The sequence below is a fragment of the Pelodiscus sinensis genome, chromosome 1 (genome assembly GCF_052426305.1).
Source record: "Pelodiscus sinensis isolate ZL-2025 chromosome 1, ASM5242630v1, whole genome shotgun sequence".
Classification (NCBI taxonomy): Eukaryota; Metazoa; Chordata; order Testudines; family Trionychidae; genus Pelodiscus; species Pelodiscus sinensis.
In genome coordinates, this window is record NC_143052.1 from 215,956,245 (window position 1) to 215,978,046 (window position 21,802).

Here is a 21,802-nt window from a genome sequence, read left to right on the forward strand (position 1 = left end):
TCCAATAATGAGTGCCCAGGCAACTTAAAATGTTCCTCTAAGATTTATGTATGTTGTTATTTCTGATATCTGACTTGTGTCCATTTTATCCTTCGTTGTAAAGACTGTCCAGTTTGGCCAATATACATGGCAAAGGGGCATTGCTGGCACTTGATGGTATATATCACATGAGTGGATGTGCAGTTGTATGAGCCTCTGATGTTGTGGCTTATATGGTTAGGTTGTATGATTGTGTTGCTTGTATAGATATGTGGACAGAGTTGGCAATGAAGTTTATTACAAGGGTAGGCTCTTGGATGAGTGTGTCTGAGGTGTGACGTGTGGCTGCTGGAAAGAATTAGCTTCAGATTGTGGGGTTGTCCGTAGGCGAAGATTGGCCTGTCTCCCAAGGCCTGTGAGAGTGAGGGATCATTTTCCAGGATAGGTTGTAGATTGTGAATGATGCACTGGAGGCTCATGATACCATCTACATGTTTTGTTAGTCTTTAAGGTGCTGCAAGTTGGGGGCTGTAGGTGGTGACTAGTAGTGTTCTGTTATTTTCCTTGTTGGGCCTGTCTTGAAGAAGCAGATTCCTGGGTCCTCTTCTGGCTCTGTCAGTCTGTTTCTTCACCTCATCAGGTGGGCATTTAAGTTTTAAGAATACCCGATAAAGATAAAAAACAACCAATAGTCCTGCAGCACCTTAGAGACTAACAAAACATGTAGATGGCGTCATAAGCTTTCATGGGCACAAGCCACTTCTTCAGATGAAGCTCAGGATACCATCTACATGTTTTGTTAGTCTTTAAGGTGCTGCAAGACTCTTCATAGTTTTTTAGTTACAAACTAACTTGGCTACCCCTCTGAAGCTGATAATGATAAGTTATATATACCAAATATTTCACAGTCACTTCTGGATATAACTAAAGAGTGTATCATCTGTATATATTTTAGAGTCTGTCTGTCTGCGAGTCCATTTGTTCAAAAACTCCTCCTAAACGGTAAGAGGTAGGGCCACCAAATTTGCTACACAGCTTCCTCTTACCCTAATTTAAAGCAAGGTCAGGGTTTGGTTGTGCCAGAACAACGAGAAGCCATGGGAAAAGGCGAGAGCTACCCTGCTGTGTCTACTGGGGGCAGCTGTACTACAAATGGAGTGGCTAGCAGAGCTGGGGTTCTGCCATCTTGCTTGGCAGTACACCAGTAAGTAGCCCCCCTGCTCCAAACCCTTTCCCCACTCCCAGCTCTTGGTCACTGCACCAAGGAGGGGGAGAAGAAGGTCCTTAATGCCTTGTGGGGTTCTGTGGGGAGAGAACAGGCCCCTGGTAGCTGGGGAGGTCTGGGGGCAGGAGGGTGGGAAGACAACAAACTCCTGGTGATGTGGGACACTCTGGCAGCTAGGCATCAAGTTCCCAGTGCACAATTTTCTCCATTCCAGAATGCCATCCTTATTCCATAATTTTTGCATCTTTCTTCAAGGTCCCAGAAACCCATGTAGCATTGTTTGGTGTCTACCCTCCAAACAAGAAGCATAGATTCAGCACAGCTCTGTACACTTGTCATGGATGTTACAAATATAGGTTGCATATTTTTCAGATATGATCAGAACCACAGATTGCTTAGAGACATAATGAAAAACAGTTCCCGGTTGCTGGCATTCATGGAGAAGGGTGCCATTTTGGGAGAGCAGTGGAGGCAGCAGCCATGCTCTCCAGGATGTGGCTTGCTTTTGTTCCTGTTCCTCAGAGTATCAGGGAGCACGGGGAAAACACTTGCATTCACTGCATGTCTCTCACTCCTGGCTGGTGACGGGAGGGGGCAAAGGAGTAATTTTCAGAATCCAATACTTTCCACTTGCTCCCTGATAGTCAGGGGAACAGGAAGAAAAGCAAGCTGCGTCTTGGTACATGCGGCTGCTGCCCCTCCCCCCACTCTCCCAAAATGGTGCCTTTGTTCCTGGAGCACCTTTGAATATTGGAGTGCCACTTCTGGCCCTGAGAAACAAGCACTGATTGAACTTATCATAATGCAGGTTGGGGAAGTCAAGCAAGGACTATAGAACTTTTAGATGGGAAAGGTCATATTCTTGAATGTGTATGCCAAGCTTGTCCTAACCCTCCAGCATATTGACATTAGAATGAGAGATGCACTGAGAGAAATGCGTGGAGAAATGAGTGGAGACTGCACTGTGAAAACTTGCAATGCCGCATTGCTATCTGTCGGAAGGAAATCATTTTGGATTTGGAAAATCCACAGAGGAGACCATTGTCATATAAGAGTATAGGGCCATTAATCATCTCCTACTACACAGGACTGTGACTCTCAGAAATGTGTAGGACATAGGGGATGGATTTGCAGTGTTGTTTCCAAACTATGGTGGGGCAATAGACTGTGTATATATCCCTATTTTGGCACCAGCCCACCTTGCTACATAGTACAGCAACAGAAAGGGCTGATTTTTCTATGGTTATGCAATCCTTGGCGGATCACCAGGGACGCTCTACCTTCCAGTGTGGCTGGTCAGGGAAGATGCATAACACTTGCTTATTTAAAAACACAGGAATGTTCATAAAGCTGCAGGCAGGGGCATTCTTTCCCAACTAGTGGATTACTGCTGGTGGTGATGAAATGCTAATTATGATCCTGGGGAACACAGCTTATCCTTTGCTTCTCTGGCTTTTGAAACTATCCACTGGGCACTTTGACAGCACTACAGAAAGATTCACCTTCTAGCTCAGCAGGTGCAGAAGGACAGTTGAATGTGCTTTTGGTAGATTTGATAGGACACTGATAGTGTTTACTTGCTAGTTTGGATTCCAGTGAGAAAAAATTCCCAATAAGTGTAGTCAAATGTTGTGTCCTACATAATATATGAGAGACAAGGGAGGGAAAGCTGCCGTCAGAGTGGAGCAGCTGTCTGTGCCTTGGACATGTAATTTTTCAGGTTGTTAGAAATTGTGCCATGTTTGATGAATATGTATACATATAACATATCTTATAATGAAGCTATGAATTACCATGTTATCCTGTGCAGTTATAATTTACATGGTTTTTCACTGAAACTATGACATATGCACTGCTTGCTATACCTATACTGATACGAGTTGTTGTGGTCTTGAACATACAAATTCTGCAGCTCTGTACACTTACAAGTGCAGGCTGCTTTGAGTCCTACCATGCATTCTGCTCTGTGGTTGGAGAACAAATAAAGATGAATTTATTTTCAAAAAATGGAATTGTATTGTCTGACAAAAGTAGCAGGGGAAAAATGTGCAAATGAAAAAAGGATAGTACAATACAAACTTCAAACATGAATTATCTAGAATGGTAGCACACAGATTGGTCCATTCAATGCAGAAATGCAGTCCATTTTGGCTACCCTGACACCAGCTCTGCCTCTCCTAGGTCAGTGTATGTGAAACTGTCTCTGTGGAGTAATAGGGATTTGACCTGTGGTGTTAAGTAGACTGTTGCAGGGTGTAAGGTGCTGCCACCGTGGAGTTCTCCAGAAATTGCTAAGAGCGGTGAGTCTGTGATTGTTAGGCCTTTCAGTCAACTAGAGCAGTGTTTATCAACCAGTGGTACAAGTATCCTTAGGCGTACTTGAGAGAAGTCTGGGGGTACGTCAACACAACTGAAATTTGGAGAAAACTGAATTTTTGTTTTAAGTTTTATAGCGCTTTATTATTTTTGTACTTTTTACACCCAAAAATTTCATCACCCGCCCTGCTACGATTAAGTTATTTAAACAAATGTGTTGCAATGGTAGAAAAAAATGTTGTGTGTCTGAAAACTATAGGTACTGGGGGTACTTATATTTTTTTTTTTGAAAAAGGGGTACTTTATAAAAAAAGATTGAGAAACACTGAACTAGAGGATGCAGCATTTATGATTGCTGCCTGAAGATTCCCATTATAGCCTGGGGAACTGCACTCTCCCTCTCCTTTTCTGGTGCAATTCTCAGGTCATTCTCCATTTTCTCCTATCCTCTCTGTGCCTCTTATTGACATGTCATGTTGGCTAGCCAGGCCCTTTGCTTGCAGTCTGATGCAGCCCTGGCTTGCAGGAACTCACTGGGCATCAGTGTCAGGCATGCTGTGTGTGTGGAGGAGCCACCCCTACAGGCCACAATAGCAGCACACATAGATAAAAAAGACAGCTGTATCATTGCATTTACAGTCACAACAAAAAGTGAAAGATAAGTTTCAAAACTCCCTTTCTGTTTTGTGCTCAGTGCCACTTGACAGTTTGTCTTGCCAGCAGAAATTGGTCCAATAAAAAATATTACTTCATCTGCCTTCTCTCTTTTAAACTCCCTTTCCTCAGTTCCATCATTATTTGTAGTAAGGTGTTTACTGACACTTCAGCTGTGGAGTGTCTCTGCCTAGCACAGGGGTGCCCAAACTTTTTTCAAAGAGGGCCAGATTTGATGAAGTGAACATGCGTGAGGGCCGACCATTTTGCCTGACATTCTTTGAACCATTAAAATTAAATGCAAATTAACTATTTTATGCAAAGTTTATTGCAAACGGCACACTTTTCATTTCATCACATGGATGACAAATCTAAAAAGGTGTTAAATCACTCTGCCTTTCATATCTGAAGGCCAGATGAAAAAAAAATCCAGGAAGCTGAAATATACGTCAGGAACATTGTAAAGTACATTACATATTATTGGTAATAAAGGTTGTCTGTCAACTTTTAAGTTCAAAAAATATGAACAGGAACATAACACCAAGTATACATGTTGTGTCCAAATATATTTATAACTGATTTAGACCAACTGACATTAACTGAGATTTTACAATGTATTCATCTCAATACATATGGATTCGTTGGGGGCCATAAAAGATAGATATTGCCAAATTACCTGTGGGGCCGTATTAAACCGGAACACGGGCCGCAATTGGCCCGCGGGCCGGACTTTGGACATGCCTGGCCTAGCACTACTCTCCTGCTCCCGCCATGGAGAATATCATCCATGAGAGGCCGGGAGGGAAGGGAGCGAGGGCTGATAGCGAAGGGGGGGACATTAACACTTCTGGTTGCATGAAACAATTTGGTCTCTATTTTGGAGGGGGGGGAGAATGCATGTCAGGTAATGGCACTAAGCAGTGGCATTATTTTCCATAGGCAGCAGTGATTCTAGTTGATATCTCACACCTGGGAGTCACCACAGAGACACAGCTGCTGCCTGCACTGTGCCATTGCTGCTGGGCCTATATGTTGCTAGCCTGTTCACTGCAGTGGAATCAGCAGACCTCATTGCTGAGCGTTGTGGGAAAATGCCCTGCCACAGCAAAAGAAATAAGGCAGCCCTTCCTAGAACCCTTAGAAAAAGGACTGCAGAATACTCCATGAAAGGTTCGTCAAGATCTTTCAGGAGCGTACAAGGGACGTCCTAATATAAATCAACATGGTTTGCCACATGCCCTCTGTCCCCCACCTAATCCTGCAGGGGAATGAAAAGCAGAGAACAATTCTACCTCTGGGTTTGTACTGCTTCCTCTTCCTGTAAGAGAAAGACAGTTAAAAGTTGATACTTGTGTCTTGGGTAACTTGGGATGGGCTAAGTGCCATATTTGTTTCTAAACACTGTGAGGGAAAATGCACTTACCTGAGGTGCCTTCCCCTGGATTGGGCTTACCCATGTTTCATAGAATCCTAGGGCTGGAAGAGACCTCAGGAGTCATCAAGTCCAGCCCCCTGCCCAAAGCAGGACCAATCCCAAATAATTCAACCCAGCCAGGGCTTTGTCAAGCCAGGACTTAAAAGCCCCTAAGGATGGAGTTTCCATCACCTCCCTAGGTAACCCATTCCAGTGCATCACCACTCTCCTAGTGAAATGTTTTTTCCTAATACCCAATCCAGACCTTCCCACTGCAACTTGAGACCATTGAGCCATGTTCTGTCATCTGCCACCATTGAGAACAGCTTGACTCCATCCTCTTTGGGACCCTCCTTCAGTTAGTTGAAGGCTGCTATCAAATCTCACGCCTCACTCTTCTCTTCTGCAGCATGGGTGGTTGGTGAAGATAGGGCTGGGGGAGGCAAGCCTCCATCCCACTCCCAGCCCCGCCCCTTCTGCTGAGGTCCCACCCCTCACCATGGGGAGAGGAGGAGGGTGAGCGCATGCCTTAGTTTCCCTGGCTCTGGGGCACTGGGAAAGTAGAGGGCATGTGGCTCCAGCCTCCCTGGCCAGGAGCACCAGGGTAGGGCAGGTGCTCGGGGGTAGCAAGGGGGGAGGAGTGTAGGCAGGGCCAGGCTGGTGGTCTGGAAAGGCAATGCCTCCCCCTGCCTAGGATACCAAAAGCCCCTGTTCTGCAGACTAAATAAGCCCAGTTCCCTCAGCTTCTGCTCATAAGTCATGTGCTCCAACCCCCTAATAATGTTTGTTTTTTTCCTTTGCTGGACTCACCAATTTGTCCACATCCTTTCTGTAGTGTGTGTGTGGGAGGGGGGAGGCGGGGAGGGGACAGCACCCCAGATGTGGCCTTACCAGTGCCGAATAGAGAGAAATAATTACTTCCTTCAATCTGATGGCAATGCTCCTAATAATGCAGCTCAATATACCATTAGCCTTCTTGGCAAACATACTATTTCAGGCGAGACGCTTTCAGCAACTTGTGTATCTCTTCTTGAGCTGGAGACTGTCCCTGAAAGAGAGTAATAGTAACTACAGGCTCTTGTGACTATACTACAAACAGATTATGTGTAGATTCTTATAATTCTTTGCAACCGACCCTGATGGGGATTCTTAAGGGAATCCTTGTTAGATCTGTTTCTGCGGCTAATTTGCTAAGTAATATTGCCATCCTGTGGTGGAACTGGTAAGTTGCAATTGTACAGTTTTAGTTCAGTTTTGTGTACTTTTAATTGAAGGGTGAGGTACAGATTGGTCCTCCCTGATCCAGTACCCTTGGGACCTGACCAGTCCCAAATGAATTAATTTGTTGGATCAGGGAGGTCCTTTGCTACCAGCCCCCCAGCCTGTTGCCAGCTCTGCTTCTAGCCCCTGCCGGTCACTGCCACTGGCCCCAGCTTGTCTGGCTGCTGGGCTGCCGCGGCTCCGGTCCCCCTGCTGGGCTGCCATGGTCTCGGCCCTTGCTCCACTGCTGGGCTTCTGCCAGCTCTGCCAGGCTCCCCCCTCAGCAGGGCTCCCAGCCGCTGGCCTTCCTGCTGGACCATGGATGTTGCCAGACCAGAGAGTCCTGGTTTAGGGAGATACAACCTGTACTGGCAAATGGAGGTAGAGGTATGTAATAGGCAAGAAACTAAACCAGACTATACCAAAATAGGGAGGAGGGAGGAAAGGAAGAAAACAAATACAATAACAAAGCAATACCCTAAAAATACCTGATCATGGATATTTAAAAAGCACTTTAAGAAGTCAATGAGGTGGTCCCTTTGTCCTCCGAAAACATTCCAGTGGTCTTTTGGGAGTCAAAAAACTAACCAAATGAAGGAATGTGATGCATGGTGACTAGGGATGAAAATTATCTGAGCTTTGCTGAGACTTTGGGTTATCCAGGAATGGATGAGTGAGGTTCTGTGGCAAGAAATGTGCAGGAGGTCACAATAGATCAGGGTGGGAAAACTTTTTTTCTATTGGAGCCATTGACACACCAAAAAAATCAGTTGCTGGCCACACACAACCCCATGGGGGACATGGAAGCTCAGGGCTTCCCCATGGCTCTGGGGTTGGGTCAGAAACAAAGGGTTCAGGGTGTGGGCAGGAGCTCAGGGCTGGGGCAGGGAATTCGAGTGCTGGAGGAGGTTCAAGGGTATAGGCTCTGCAAAGGAGATCGGGTGTGGGTGTCGGGTCTCTAAGGGAGTTAGGGTGTGGAAATTGTTCTGAGCTAGGGCAGGGGGTTAGAATGCAGGAGAGGGTTTGGAGCACAGGGAATGGTGGGATTTGCCTTGCAGTGATGCAACAGGGCCAAGGCAAGCTCCCTGCCTGCTCTGGCCCCGTGCAGCTCCCTGAAGCAACTGGCATGTCGGGTCCTTAGGCGGCGGGGCCAGGCAGCTCTGCATGGTGTGTATTGACTACATCTGTAGGCATAGACCCTTGCAGTTCCCATTGGCTACAGTTCTCAGCCACTGAGGGTGGGGGCAGTGCATGGAGCTTCCCTGATAGCACCTTAGGTCCACAGGGTTAGCTTGGGACTTCTGGCCCATGGCATGAAGACTGGCCACAGACCAGATGAAATGAAGCAGCAGGCTGGATCCGGCCCACAGGCCCTAGGTCCCCCACACCCAGACTAGATAATCACGATGGTCCCTTTTGACGTGAAAGTCTGTGAGTCTATTTTTTGAAAGTCAGACTGTGCTGTATTTTAACAGCAAGTATTAAATATTAAAGAAGAATGGGTGGGAAGTAGGGTCATTCATTAGAATAGTTTACATTGGTCAGCATTCTAACTATTACAGGTAGTTTGACTTGTTTACTCTGTAGTTCTGACAGCGTGGACTCACAGCTGAACAGCTTGTGAAACATATAGGATTGGGTGTAGCATGGTAGGGCAACAGGACTGAGTTTGCTGTTTATCTTTACAATGACCTGTGTGATCCTCCGTATTCTGAGCCTCTGAGGTTTTTGTGAGATATGATAATACATAGCCTTAACGCAGGGGTGGGGAACCTTTTTTGAGTTGGGGGCCACTGACCCACAGAAAAATCAATTGGGGGCGGCACACAACTGAGAAACAAAACAAAAACAATCCTCACTGATGTGGGCCCCGACAGAAGGAAAAAGACACGCCCCACCTTCAACATGCAAGGTGCTAGGGGGACCCAGCCTAGTAGATTTTGTGTGTTCCAGCCCCACGGGCTCCACAATGCAGGGCAGGGGGAAAAGGGGCAGATCCAGGCAAGCTGGGGGCTACATTCAGCCTCCAGGTGTTAGGTTCCCCACGCCTGCCTTAAAGTGTCAGCTCAACACAAATTACATCACAATTTTAACTTATGTGTTCATTTTGAAGTGTCTTTGCATTACTTTGTGTTATGTTTACCTGCTTTTCCTTTTCCATCCCATCTTCAGAATATGTGTGCCACATATCTCATAGTATGCTGACTCACAGTGACAACTGAGTTTGTTTTGTATGTAGTATAATGGCTTTTTTGTCTGCTATAATGGCTGAAGTGCATAACAGATTAAGATTCTACCAAAGCATCTAGCTAATGAAGATAGTCTCTTAACTCAAGTACTTGTGGGCATATCTGAAGGTCTAGGGTCTTCACAACTACAAGAAAGGAAACAACATGAACTGCCTCAAAAATAAGTTTCTAAAGTTATTATTGTGAGAAAAGTCACCACAAGCTAATAAGAGGGGTTATTTTTATGCACTGCCACACATTGCTTACCCTTTGTAAACTTGTGCATCTTGTGCAGGTCACTGAGACTGGCCTTGTTAGGAGAGTGGGTAGGTTGATAATGAGGATGTGCACCAAAGAAAGTTTCCTGGACACTTGGCTCAGCTTGTGCAATAGAATGTCTTCTTCCATCTTTGTTGGTTTATTTGCTCCAAATTGTAAGTCATGGGATCATCTTACCCAGTAAAGTGATAGATTTTCTCTTCAGTTTGAAATCTCAAGTTAGCTGGGTATAAAATAGAAGCAATAACATACAGTATACCAATAATCAGAAAATTCACCTTCAAATTGATAAATCTACCCATCTCAGCTGAACAGTCTTTGTTACAATAAGTTAAAATGCATTCTTTGACCCTGAATCACTGACAGAATATTGTGGAATATTTTACTGGCGAGACCAGGGGTGAGCAATAATTTCTAATGAGGGGCACTAAGATTTTGTAAAGTGGATATAATTTATATCCATGATATTAATGGAGGAGATGCAGGTCTGGGATGGAGATTGGGTGCAGAAAGGAGCTTAGGGTAAGGGATTGGGGTGCAGGAGGGAGAATGGAGTCTGGGAGGGTAAAGCAGGCGGTTGTGACCGAGGGCAGGGGACTGGAGTGTATGGGTTCAAGATGTGACCTAAGGCAGGAGGGGATTGTGATCTGGGGCAGGAGTTCGGGATGCCAGATCTGGGAGGCGGGATGGGTGTAAGATAGGGGCAGAGGGTTTGGGTATGTTGAGTGGGGGACAGAGGGTTGGGAAAGGGAGGGACTGGGATGCCAGAGGCAGGCTCTGGCCAGGAGAGTTACCAGCCAGCAGCCAAACCAGCCTGCCTGCCTGCAGGGCTAAAAGTTTGTAGAGCTTAAAACCTTTCCCAGCCAGCCAGCCTGCCAACCTGGCCATGTGCTTGTGTGAATAACTGAGCTGAGGGGAGGAGGCATGGTTCTTCTTGGCTGACTGTTATTCAAACAGGCAGCTCCCATTGGCCAGTTTCTGGCCAGAAACCGGCCAATAGGATTGTGCTGGGGGGTGGAAGACAGCTCCCGAAGCTTTTCTCCCTCCCCTCTGGAATTAGTTTTGAAACAGAAACAGGGCACGGAGCCACGTTTCTGAGTGGCATGCAGGGAAGCCTGCCTGCAGCTCCCCACTGCCTCTGTGGGCCAGATCTGGTGGTTTGGTGGGCTGGATCAAGCCCACGGGCCGTATTTTGCCAAGGCCTGGGCCAGACCCTTTCAGCTTGTTTAACATAGCAGATTCCTCCGAACTGACTTCTCCATTACTACTTTTATCTATCTCTTTAAATATGATAGACTAGCAAGCGAGGCCCATCATTGACTGGGCAAAGTCATTTTGCATAGATGACACATAGGGAAGTTCAAGAAATGAAATATATGTAATAGAATTTTTTATTAAAGTGCTTGCAAAAGGCAAATAAAAGAACAGTTTAAAATTTGTAGGATTTCAACTTCAAACTTTATTCATTTTATTGAATAATTACCATACGTAATACATTTGAATCAGGAATTTGTAAAGCTTCCATTACTTTTTCTGTAACTAATTTGAATTATTTTGTGGTTTGTAACAGTAAAAATTTTCTTTGCACTAAAATGAAAGTTGAATAGGTGACTTGATTTTAATTTTGTTAGCACAAATTTTTTATGAACTCTAACCATAATAGTCATGACTTTTTTCTGATGAAAAACAAAAATAATTTTTTAAATCTTTCACCCAGCATACTCCAGTATATAAAGTTGTGCATTCAGCTAATTTAAGTGGCAGGATTGTTTATGCAAAATGTGGTATCTGTAGGTAATCCTGAAGTATGACTTTATTTTGCACAAACAAATCCACAAACAAACAAATTCTTCAAAATATATAATAGATAAATCCTGTGGGGATTAATAAACAAAAAGTTTAAAATGTGTAATATTAATTTTTATAATTAATTTCCCCTGGTAAGAGGACTGCCAATGATATATCTAGTTTCCAACCTGCTGTTACTATGAAGTAGTCCTGCTACTAACATTGTTTGTGTATCAGTTTTTGTCAATTTACTCTGGGAATGGCTAACTTTTCTCAACTAGGAGCCTGTTGAAGTTATTGGAGGGATTCCATTTACTCCTGTGAGTTCTGGAACAGGCCCTGTAGATGCAGTTTGCCTAAATTGCTAAATCTTCAATCCAGGAGTGTGATCCAGATTAGGATTATGCAACTAGTTGGTTCAGAGCACTCAAACCAACACTTTTCTTCTGTTGATTTCACGTGACAAATATGTTTATTATATTTGCTGTCCTGATTTGGATTCATCTGTTTCAGTGGCAAGCCAGGTACCTGTTTTATAAACATGGCAAATGATAAAAATATCATGAAATATGTAAAGCACTGATTAAATTAAAAATAAAAAAAGATTTACTGGGATTTTTGGGGTAGTACAAAGACAAATTTGTGTTTTTCTTCCATGAGGCTAAATCAGCATATGACCTGACATGTTATTAAGAAAGTATCTGGTGGACTGTCCAAGATAAAAATTTCCATTGATTTTTCCATTAAGTAAGTTAAGGTATAATTGCATGTAAAATGAATACCCTTCTTATCTATTTTGCAAAATGTATACCTCACAGATCTTTATAAAGATTTCCCCCATCTTTATTCTAGAGTTTGGGAAAAGAAATAATGAAATACTGAAAAAAGAATAAACAGAGATGAGGTTGGAGACAGGAGCACCCAAGGGTTTGAAGGTCAAATCCTTTCCCCCTTTAAAATGTGCAGTTAAATGTCAGATAGTGGCAAGAGTTATGGTGCATTCCTGAGACTGCAGCAGCACAGATGGAGGAGGATTCTGTAGAATCTTCTTAGAGAACTCCAACCTATAGAAAGCTCCCCACTGGTGAGAGTTTTGGTCAGGGGAGCTACATAATCACATTTATCCTCCACAAGTTTAGCTAGTCCTATGACATCCTTTTTCTTTTTGATCCCCGGATTAGCCTCCCAATCCTGATATAATTTAGCTGCATTTAAGTCACTTCAGAAGGAGCAGAAGTTTATCCTAACAAAGATATAAAAGCGAGAAACACCCTAACAGCCTGAGTTGGAGAAGTCTCCCAGGGGACCATGACGAGGTTAAGAGAATGAATAGATGTGGTGTGAGTGATGGATGTGAAATGATGATGGCTGGATTCTTGTAAGTCAGGAATAGTTCAATACTGTGTTACTGAGTGTAATGGGAACTGGATCAGGCCCAAAATGCTGGAAGCTTGTTCCATTCACTTCTAGTTAAATTTAAGCGCTTAGCAAATATTACCACATCAACGCCACATCCCAGTTTAACTATACTTATCCGTATGCATTCCATGCACAGTACTGACTGTATTCAGCTCCCTTGCTTGTGTAACACTTCTGCCAGGCCGAGTTAATAGCAGCAAGGGCCGAGTTCAGTATCTAAGGGTCTCCTCCCAACAAGGTAATACAACACTGGCTCGAGCCCCCACCCAGTGATCTGGGAAATCTTACATATACCCCTGGGAGCCTCAAAGAGGCAATTCTTCCCCTCTCGCGAGCACAGAGCCTTGGTATAGCAGCAAATCTTTAATAACATGAGGTAACTGACCTCAGCATTAAACTGGGAAAACACCACAACTCGGATTCATAGACCACACATGAGCAAAGACCCACCCCCAGCCGCGAATCACCCAAAGTACCCAAAAGTCCAACACCCCAAGAGTCTCTTGAGTCCAGCAACCCAAAAATCACCCAAAGTCCCAAAGTCCGACACCACAAAAGTGTCTCCCCCAGGTCAGTACTGCCTCAGGGTTCAAAAGTTCACCTGGCAGGGTTTTACCATCCCAACTTGGAGGAGGGTGGAGGTTGATACACCTTACGTGGTCCGCCAATGGCTCCGCCTCTCCGTAGGGTTCTGTGGCTGCTGTCAACGCGAGTCACTCAGCCACACTCCACCTGCTGTCCCATGAGCCGCCTCAGCCGTCCCACGAACTGCTCTGCTCCTCCAGCTGTCCTGGTCCACGCCCCTGGCCACCAGCTGGTTGCTCCTGCAGCTGCTCCACTGGCTGCCTGCTGCTGCTACTACCGGCTGCCCACAGGTCATCCTCGCCAGCTGCTCTGCTGGCCACCTGCACCCGCCGGTCATCCCCACAAACTGCTCTGCTGTTAGATCAGCAGTATAGCGTCAGGCTCCCCACAGCAAGGCTGTGTCTACATTGGCATGGTTTTGCACAAAAGAAGCCGCTTTTGCGCAAAAACATGCGACCTGTCTACACTGGCGTTCTAATCAGTGCTTCTTGCGCAAGAACTATGATGCTCCTACTCAGGAATAAGCCCTCTTGCGCAACTGTTCTTGCGGAAGAGGCCAGTGTAAACAGGCAATGTGAATTTCTTGCGCAAGAAAGCCCGATGGTTAAAATGGCCATCGGAGCTTTCTTGTGCAAGAGAGTGTCTACACTGGCACAGATGCTCTTGCTCAAAAACACATCTCTTGCGCTAAGGCACATGCCAGTGTAGACGCTCCCTTGCACAAATACTTTAACGCAAGATCTCTTGCGTTAAAGAGTATTTGCGCAAGATCATGCCAATGTAGACGTAGCCCAACAGTGATTTCAGCTCTTCCACAGTATAGCACCAGACTCCCCTCAGCACACAGTAATTTCAGCTCTTCAGCAAGTTCAACTCGTAACAGAGGAGCCTCAGTGCTAGTACTCCATCGGCCCACAGTGAAGTCAGCTCAGCAGCTCGCAACTAGACTCCTAATGGAATCCAAATTAGCTCTGATATTCCACAGTGGAGAGAGGAGGGGGTGCAATCGGTGTCGTTTAGGCCCTCAGGCAGGGCCCCACCACCAGGTACAAAGACCTGTCCCCAGCCTCTCTCAACTTGACTGGGTTTGGAACCCATACCCCTTGTCTAGGCGGGGTAGGTGTGCCTATGCACATGAGATCAGCCCCTGAAGTCTTTTTGCACCACTCACCACAATTCACCACCAGATGTCAGGGTAGAGCTTATCTTGACCCAGCTTACACTTGCATTTTGCTTCAATAAGTCTGGTGTTTCAGTTCACTTTGGAACAGCTGGCCAGGATTGCTCATTTTTGCATCATAAAGATTTAGAATTTTTTAAAGTTCTGTTTGGAATTTGCTTGAAATATTTCTGTGATTCCAGTAAAGCCTGAAGGGAAATGTTCTTATGATATATATTGGAAAAAAATTAAAGTAATCAGTTTGACACATTCTGTTTTAAAATATTTATTTATGGATTTCATTTTATGTGCCATAATTGTGTATTTGGAAAAAATATATAGCTGGCATTAGTAGAGATTGTGCATACAGATACAGTTACAAATGATTTTATTCATAAAGCAGTAATACCCTTACAGAGCAAAATTGATGGAAGCAGTTTATCATGAAAACATGTCTTCAATTTTTCATTAGTATATTTACTTGGAATTTTGGACTCCAAAAAATGTTGTGTTTTCAGGAGACAAGAAGATCTGCAGCGAGGCAGGTGAAAACCCACATAGCTTTTTTTACTTGACATTTTGCAAAGGCACCATGCAAAAATGTATGGCAGCAGTTTTCCCTAGCAGTCATTAGGGTCAACTGGATTAAAGACAAGATTTGGAACCTGAAGGGATTGAGTTTATCTCTGATCACTGGTCTTGACAATCTATTGCATTTTATTTCATAAACTAAAAAAATTCCTATAAGTATACTTCCGACAAATGGAAGTGCTATGAGGTTCAGTGACTTTCCCAAGGTCTCAGCAAGTTATTGTCTGAACCAAGATTAGAAAGGCTTCCTGACTTCTAGGCAGCCAAATCACTTAACTTCTTATACACTAAGTTTCCCCACCAATAAGATGGGGACAATACATTCAGTTTTCAAAGCTCTGTGAGTAGAAAGTGTTGTTAAGGACAGTGAGGGTTCATCTACACAGCACCTTAAACGTGAAATAAGACATTCAATTTGCATTATTCAAATTGCATAGCTAATTTTGAAATAATGTGCTATTTTGAGCCATCCCTTAACCCTCGTGCAGGCACATTTCTAAGACATGGGGTAGCTACCTTGGTATCCTGAAATATCTCCACTGTGTAGACGTAGCGTGAGGTAACTCAGCGTGTCCTGGCTTCTAGACCTCCACTTCTTTCGCTGAATCCAAGTTGGGAGGGACTGGTCAGAACTCATCAGAGAAGGGTTTTTGAACCCCTCTGAAGTCCAGGGGTATTAAGATGCAGAGTTTTGATTAAGACCCTTTGTGTAACTCCACATGGAAACTGTATCCAGTTTTTATTACAAATTGCAAATGGCTGCCAATTCATGCTACATGTTGTTGATAGGAGTTTGTTAACTGTAGTTTTAGGAAACATTTGGGCTTTCAAGTGCCTAATCTCATTTCTACTAGTGATTTTTTTCTGCTTTTTTTGATAGTTTTATTTGCTGTATGTTCTTTTGTTTTTATAATCTATTTAAATGGCGAGTAGCCATGCTTAAAATATTATGATCTTTATTTATCTTTATTTCAATGCCAGAAATACCATATGTATGAAATACTAGAAATATTCTGAAATCAAATTCTAGTAATGCTAAATATCCAAACAAAAACATAAAGAAGATTTTGGTATAGTATGAATATTGAGGAAAATTTGAATGTATTTAAGCTAGCACTAAAATGTAGTAAATAATGCCTTTGTGGGCTTTTGATATATGTGTTCCCATTAGCTTTAAAATTACAGTGGGTTATGAATGATAAATCATTGTTTGAAAAAGGAACTCTTTTTATGCACTATGTAAGATTATTTCAGGTAGAATTATATACTACAATTTCTGCTTTGCCAAGTGGAGTCATTCTCAGAGGATTTGTAGACTTGATTAAATAAATGCATAAGGGCAATGAATTAATTTTAAAAAAAAGGAAGTGACAAAACTCAGGAGGAGTGTTGAGAATGGAAAATGACTGAAGTTATTTTACCTCCTGAGTGTAGATAAGAATTTGCAAGGATTTAAAAAATGCCAAAAACCTCAGAAAGAACCCAATATTTTTAGGCCTGAAATCATGTGGGTCAGTTTGCTAGACTGGTCTATGGAGGGATTTTGGGGCACTGCACTACAATCTAGTGAAGAAAAATAATGAGCCTTATCTTTCAAAACAATTATTCATGTGAGTAAGGGATGCATGATTGGCCAATGATAATTTTCATTTCTAAGCTTACAGGTGGCAATAATTGCTTTGTAGAAAATTGATGTACTGTAATATGAGAAAAAATAGAAGAATTTAGCATCTGAGTGACAGCTCTGTGTTTTAGAATATTTTAGATGTGGGTAACAAGTTAATAAAAAATTTGTTTTCTTGGAATTCAGTGTTCTTTGTGGCAAAACTATAAATATATTTTGTTGTGTTTAATGTTTTCATATGCTTAGTATTGGCCATAGAATTTTCATAGTCTGCATCCTCCGCCAATAACTACCATTTGAAAAGTCCTCTTTTCAAAAAAATAGGGATGAAGTTTTCTATATTCATGTTTACACTTGGAAGTGTTCAGTGCCAGTTTTCCAACTATAGCTGATTACCGCTCACTTAAAATGGGCCTTCTTCATTTGTAATTTTTAAAATTTCCAGTGTATCAGTTTAACATTACTGCTTTCCAATTGGTTGGGTCTGCTGAACAATATATATATATATATATATATCTTCACTGAAACAGACCAATCTGAATCTAGAAAACACTGTTATCCCTGCACAGCAGTAAAGGAAAGGATGCCCGGGGTATTTTAAGGGGAGTTGTTGGTTTACATTGCTGGGCTGTTCTTAATCATAACCTGTAGATATTAGTATTCATGAGCACCTGCTGCTTCATTTCATGCTTCCATCTGCTTTCCTCTCTGCACATGTAGGTTACTGTATCCTTTAAGTGCCTTTCAGTGTTTAGCTAATCTCTATAGTCATTCTTTCTCCTGGCATTTTGATCAGCACTTATATTAATGTTGAATGCTTTCCACAATGACAAAACATTTGTTCCTTAAACAGGAGAGGATTAAAATGGTAGACAAAACTGAAGTTTTAACTGATTTTCCGAAGAGTCTTTCAAATCAAATTATATCAATTCAAGGGTATGACATAGCATTTTGCAGATGTGGAGTTATCTGTACAAATAAAGTTGCATAGTTAATTTATTTGCTTTGCTTTGTGAGGACTTCTGCTTTCTCTGTATTGTAGAGTATAACACAGTATTCTGGATGTAAATGGAACATTGTGATTTGTTGTTAAATGAGATTCTCTGCACACCAGTTGTCTGCAGTTACAGAGCTCTTAAGAAGCCACATTTACAGATGGCAGCCTGAAACAAAAATGAAAGATTTTGGAGTTTAAAAAATTGTATCCTCTGTAAATCAGGGGTGGGCAGGCTGCAGGCTGGATTTGGTTCACCAGCATTAGCCCCTGGTGGGCTGCCGATGCTATATTTACCTTCCTATCCAGGAGTCCAGTAACCCTGTCAAAGAAGGAAATAAGGTTGAGATTTGTCATGGCTTGTTCATGGCAAATATGTGCTGGCTATTTCTTATAATCCTATTATCCTCTGGAGACCTACAAATAGGTTGTTTAATAATTTGTTCCAGTATTTTTCCAGTATCAGAGTTAGGCTGATTTGTCTGTAATTCCTTGTGTCCTCTTTGTTTCTCTGCGTAAAGATAGATTCTAAGTTTGGCCTTCTCAAGTTCTTAAAGACAGTTTTAAGGGTTCTGAGATTGCGTCAGCTAGTTCCTTAAATACACTAGGACAGATTTCACCAGGTCATGATGACATATCTGATCGGGCAGTCGAGTCAACTACTTGCATTTTTCCTCCTTGCTGCCTCTATATCAGAGGCAACAAGGGAGGGGGGAGCAGGAGCTGGTGCTGAAGCACCATCTTCGTGGTGCAGGGGAGGAGAGGGGACACAGTGCAGCTCTGTAGTTTAAATGTCTTAGGAACTGAGCTGCCTGCATGCCCGGCTCCTACTATATTTAAACTAAGAGCACGGTGGTCCTGGTTCCAGTCCCAGCACACGGGGCAGCATGCTCTGTGTGCCAGGACGCGAGCTGGAGCTGCAGTGCTATTTTTAGTACTGTGGTCCTACCACCATGCAGCTGCGACCCCAGCTGCTCCCAGGGGCTGGATCACATGGCAGGTGGCTTCCCTATTTGCTGGGATTGAAGCTGAGCCATGATGCTATTTTTAGTACCACAGCTCAGGCTCCAGCTCTGGCAGCTGCCATGCAAGCTGCGTGGTGACTGCCCAGCTGCTCCTGGGGTGGCCCCAGCCCTGGGAACAGCTGGGGTTACAGCTGTACGGCTCTGCTCTGGAGGTGGGTGGGAATGAAATTCTTGGTGTGTGCCCATGCTGGCATGCACCTTACAGGGAACCCTGGCTCACAGTCCTATATTGGGTAACCATTAGAGAGGATGAATGATTGCGTATTACTGTTAGAGTTGCCAGATGGTTGAATCAAAAATACTGAAACCCCTCTCCCCCCCCAAAAAAAACCCACCGGGTAAAAAATTCTGTTGAAGAAAAAAAACAGGGGGGGTGGGCGGGGAGACCAAAGTTGTTGAGCAATAAACAAAAAGGACTCCCAAGACTTATTAAGAAAAAAAAATTAAATATTAAAGCAGCATGGCCCCTTTCAGAGTGAGTGCAGCCAGAATAGGGATAGGAACAGGGGAGTGGTTGAGCACTAAGACCCAGGGGAGGCATTGCTTCCCCTTGGTCTTTTTGTCAGCAGCCATTTTGTGTTCTTAGAACTTAGCTTCCCTGCGGAACCAGGTAAGCATGGGGTCGGGGGGCTGGGGGTGTTGGGGGCTGCAGTGGGAGGCTGGATGCTGAGTGTTAGTAGGGTTGCCAGGTGTCTGGTATTTTGGCCTCCTGGCCAGGAAAAAAAATCAGAAAATACCAGACATTGTAGGTGTCCGGTATTTTCTGAAGTTTTTTACTGGACAGGAGCTGAAAATACCGGACTGTCTGGGTCAATACCGGACACCTGGCAACCCTACCCACCCAGTCATCTACAAGAACCATTGTACCCATGGGAAAGGCCACCCTTCCACTGTTATAGAGGCAAGCAAACCACTTCCCATTAAAGTTTTGCCATTGACTTCAAGCATAATTTCATCCTGTGTATTTTGTACACTCTGTTTCTGATGTTATATGTTTTGATTATGTAATTGCCCAGCATGTCAAGTGTGTACTGCAAATAAAATGGTAAATAGAATTCAGAAGAGTATAATTGATTTAAAAATATGTGGAGTAGGGAGGTGCTTTGGCTGAAGAAACTGCATAACCCCCACATTCATGTTGCTTGGGAAGTAATTAGAGGGCTTGTAATCTTCAACCAGTTTGATTACAGCTTTTATTCATGATACTTTGCAACAAGTGTATAGACCATAAATAACATTTGAAAGATATGAGGTTATGCAGAGATAATTACACATCTGAATTACATTGGCACAGAGCCAAAGGCCAAGAACCTTCCACCATCCCTTCTGAATTGTATAGTGTCACTTTATGAAATGCATTATGGCTCTCATGGAATGTTTTTATTGCTCCAGAAGGGCAAATTAAAGGTAATAAAATACTGCTTCTGATAACCACTCACCACAACTATTTTTTATTTTCTGAAGCCTTCTTGAGTAGTCTCACTCCTTGGTGTGTGCATCTATATCTATATCTATATATATGAGAGAGAGAGAGATGGATACTTACATTTGGTGTTTCTACGATTTTGAAAGATTTTACCCTGTGAGAGGGATTTTCTTTAGATATAATGGCTTGTTCCAGAAGAACCAGGCAAGCAGGGCAAAACTTTAAGTATAATCTCTGTTTCATTCCTTGCAGCTAATCTCACTCATTGCAAAAAAAAAAAAAAAAAAAAAAAAAAAAAAAAATCAGTTGAATAGCATGTTCAGGTGACAGAAAATGCCAGAAATAAAGGTATATTTTGTTCAGCAGCATAAGAATCCTGCTGTGGGCAGAATGCAGTTTCAGCTGCTTCTTGTTCTTCATGTGACAGTCAGCAAAATTCATTATGTGAATAGGAAACAAAGAGTTATCTTAAAGTACTTCATTCAGGGGTCACGCTGTGTTGGGGAAAGTGATGATATTGTCTCAAGTTCTGCCCACAAACCAAGCCACTCTACTTATGATAGCAGTAAGAGATGCTACTCACAGGAGATTATGCAGAACTTCATACCCCTTCTTTGTAATGTTTTTTTCTGTTATCTGTAGTAAAACTGTTAACAATGTTGATATTAATAGAATTCAGAATCTATATCCCATTAACATGACAAGAGCAGCTCACACCTTTTTCAGCCAATGTGCCAGGATGTCTAAAGACTCAAGAAGTCAGGGATAACTTAGGGTATGTCTATTTTACATTTCAAATTTCATTCTTGAAATCAAGAGCATGTCTGCTTTCAAAATCTTATTGTAGTCAAACATGTTTGTGAAGAGTTGAGTTAACTTAAATCACAATGAATATGACCGATGGTCAGTATAGACCAGGACCAATCATGTTCAGCACCATGTGAGCTAGTTGTGATCAGACTATGGTTCCAAAGAATTAACATAAGAACGTAAGAATGGCCATAGGTCCATCAACCCACTATCCTGTCTTCCAACAGTGGCCTGTGCAAGATGCCCCAGAGGGAATGAACAGAACAGTCAATCATCATGTGATCCCTCTTCTGTCATCCATTTCCAGCCTCTGACAAAGAGAGGCTAGGAACACCATTCCTGTGCATCCTGGCTAATAGCCATTGATGGACCTAACCTCCATGAATTTAACTAGTTCTTTTTTGAACCCTGTTTAAGTCCTGGTCTCCACAACATCATCTGGCAAGGAGTTCCACAGCTTGACTGTGCACTGTTAGAAGAAAAACTTCCTTTTGTTTGTTTTAAACCTGCTACCTATTAATTTCATTTGGTGTTTCCTATTTCTTATGTTATGAGAACAAGTAAATAATTTTTCCTTATTCACTTTTTCCACATCAGTCATGATTTTATAGACATCTATCATATCCCCCTTAGTTTCCTCTTTTCTAAGATGAAAAGTCCCAGTCTTTTTAATCTCTCTTCATATGTGACCCGTTCCATTTTTGTTGCCCTTTTCTAAACCTTTTCCAATGCTAATATACATTTTTTGAGATAAGGTGACCACATCTATACACAGTATTTAAGATGTGAGTGCACCATGGTTTTATATAGAGGCAATAAGATGTTCTCTGTCTTATTCTCTATCCCCTTTTAAACGACACCTAACATTCTGTTTGCTTTTTTTGACTGCCGCTGCGCACTGAGTGGATGTTTTCAGAGAACTATCCACAATGACTCCAAGATCTCTCTCCTGAGCAGTTGTAGCTAAATTAGTCCCCATCATATTACACACTGAATGTGTGGTACATAAAATCAAAGAGTTGAAGT

At 42.9% G+C, this 21,802-nt stretch overlaps 1 protein-coding gene and 1 long non-coding RNA gene across 6 annotated transcripts in view; one reads left to right on the plus strand and one right to left on the minus strand.

Moving 5' to 3' along the window:
• Window positions 1–21,802, plus strand: part of CTPS2 (CTP synthase 2) — a 165,363-nt gene that overhangs the window by 112,575 nt on the left and 30,986 nt on the right. The window lies entirely within an intron of this gene.
• LOC112545742 (uncharacterized) lies at window positions 6,361–14,401 on the minus strand. Its single transcript, XR_003089288.3, has 3 exons — window positions 14,319–14,401; window positions 9,344–9,578; window positions 6,361–6,636 (listed from the first exon to the last, which is right to left on the minus strand). It is a non-coding gene; the product is annotated as an uncharacterized LOC112545742 (long non-coding RNA).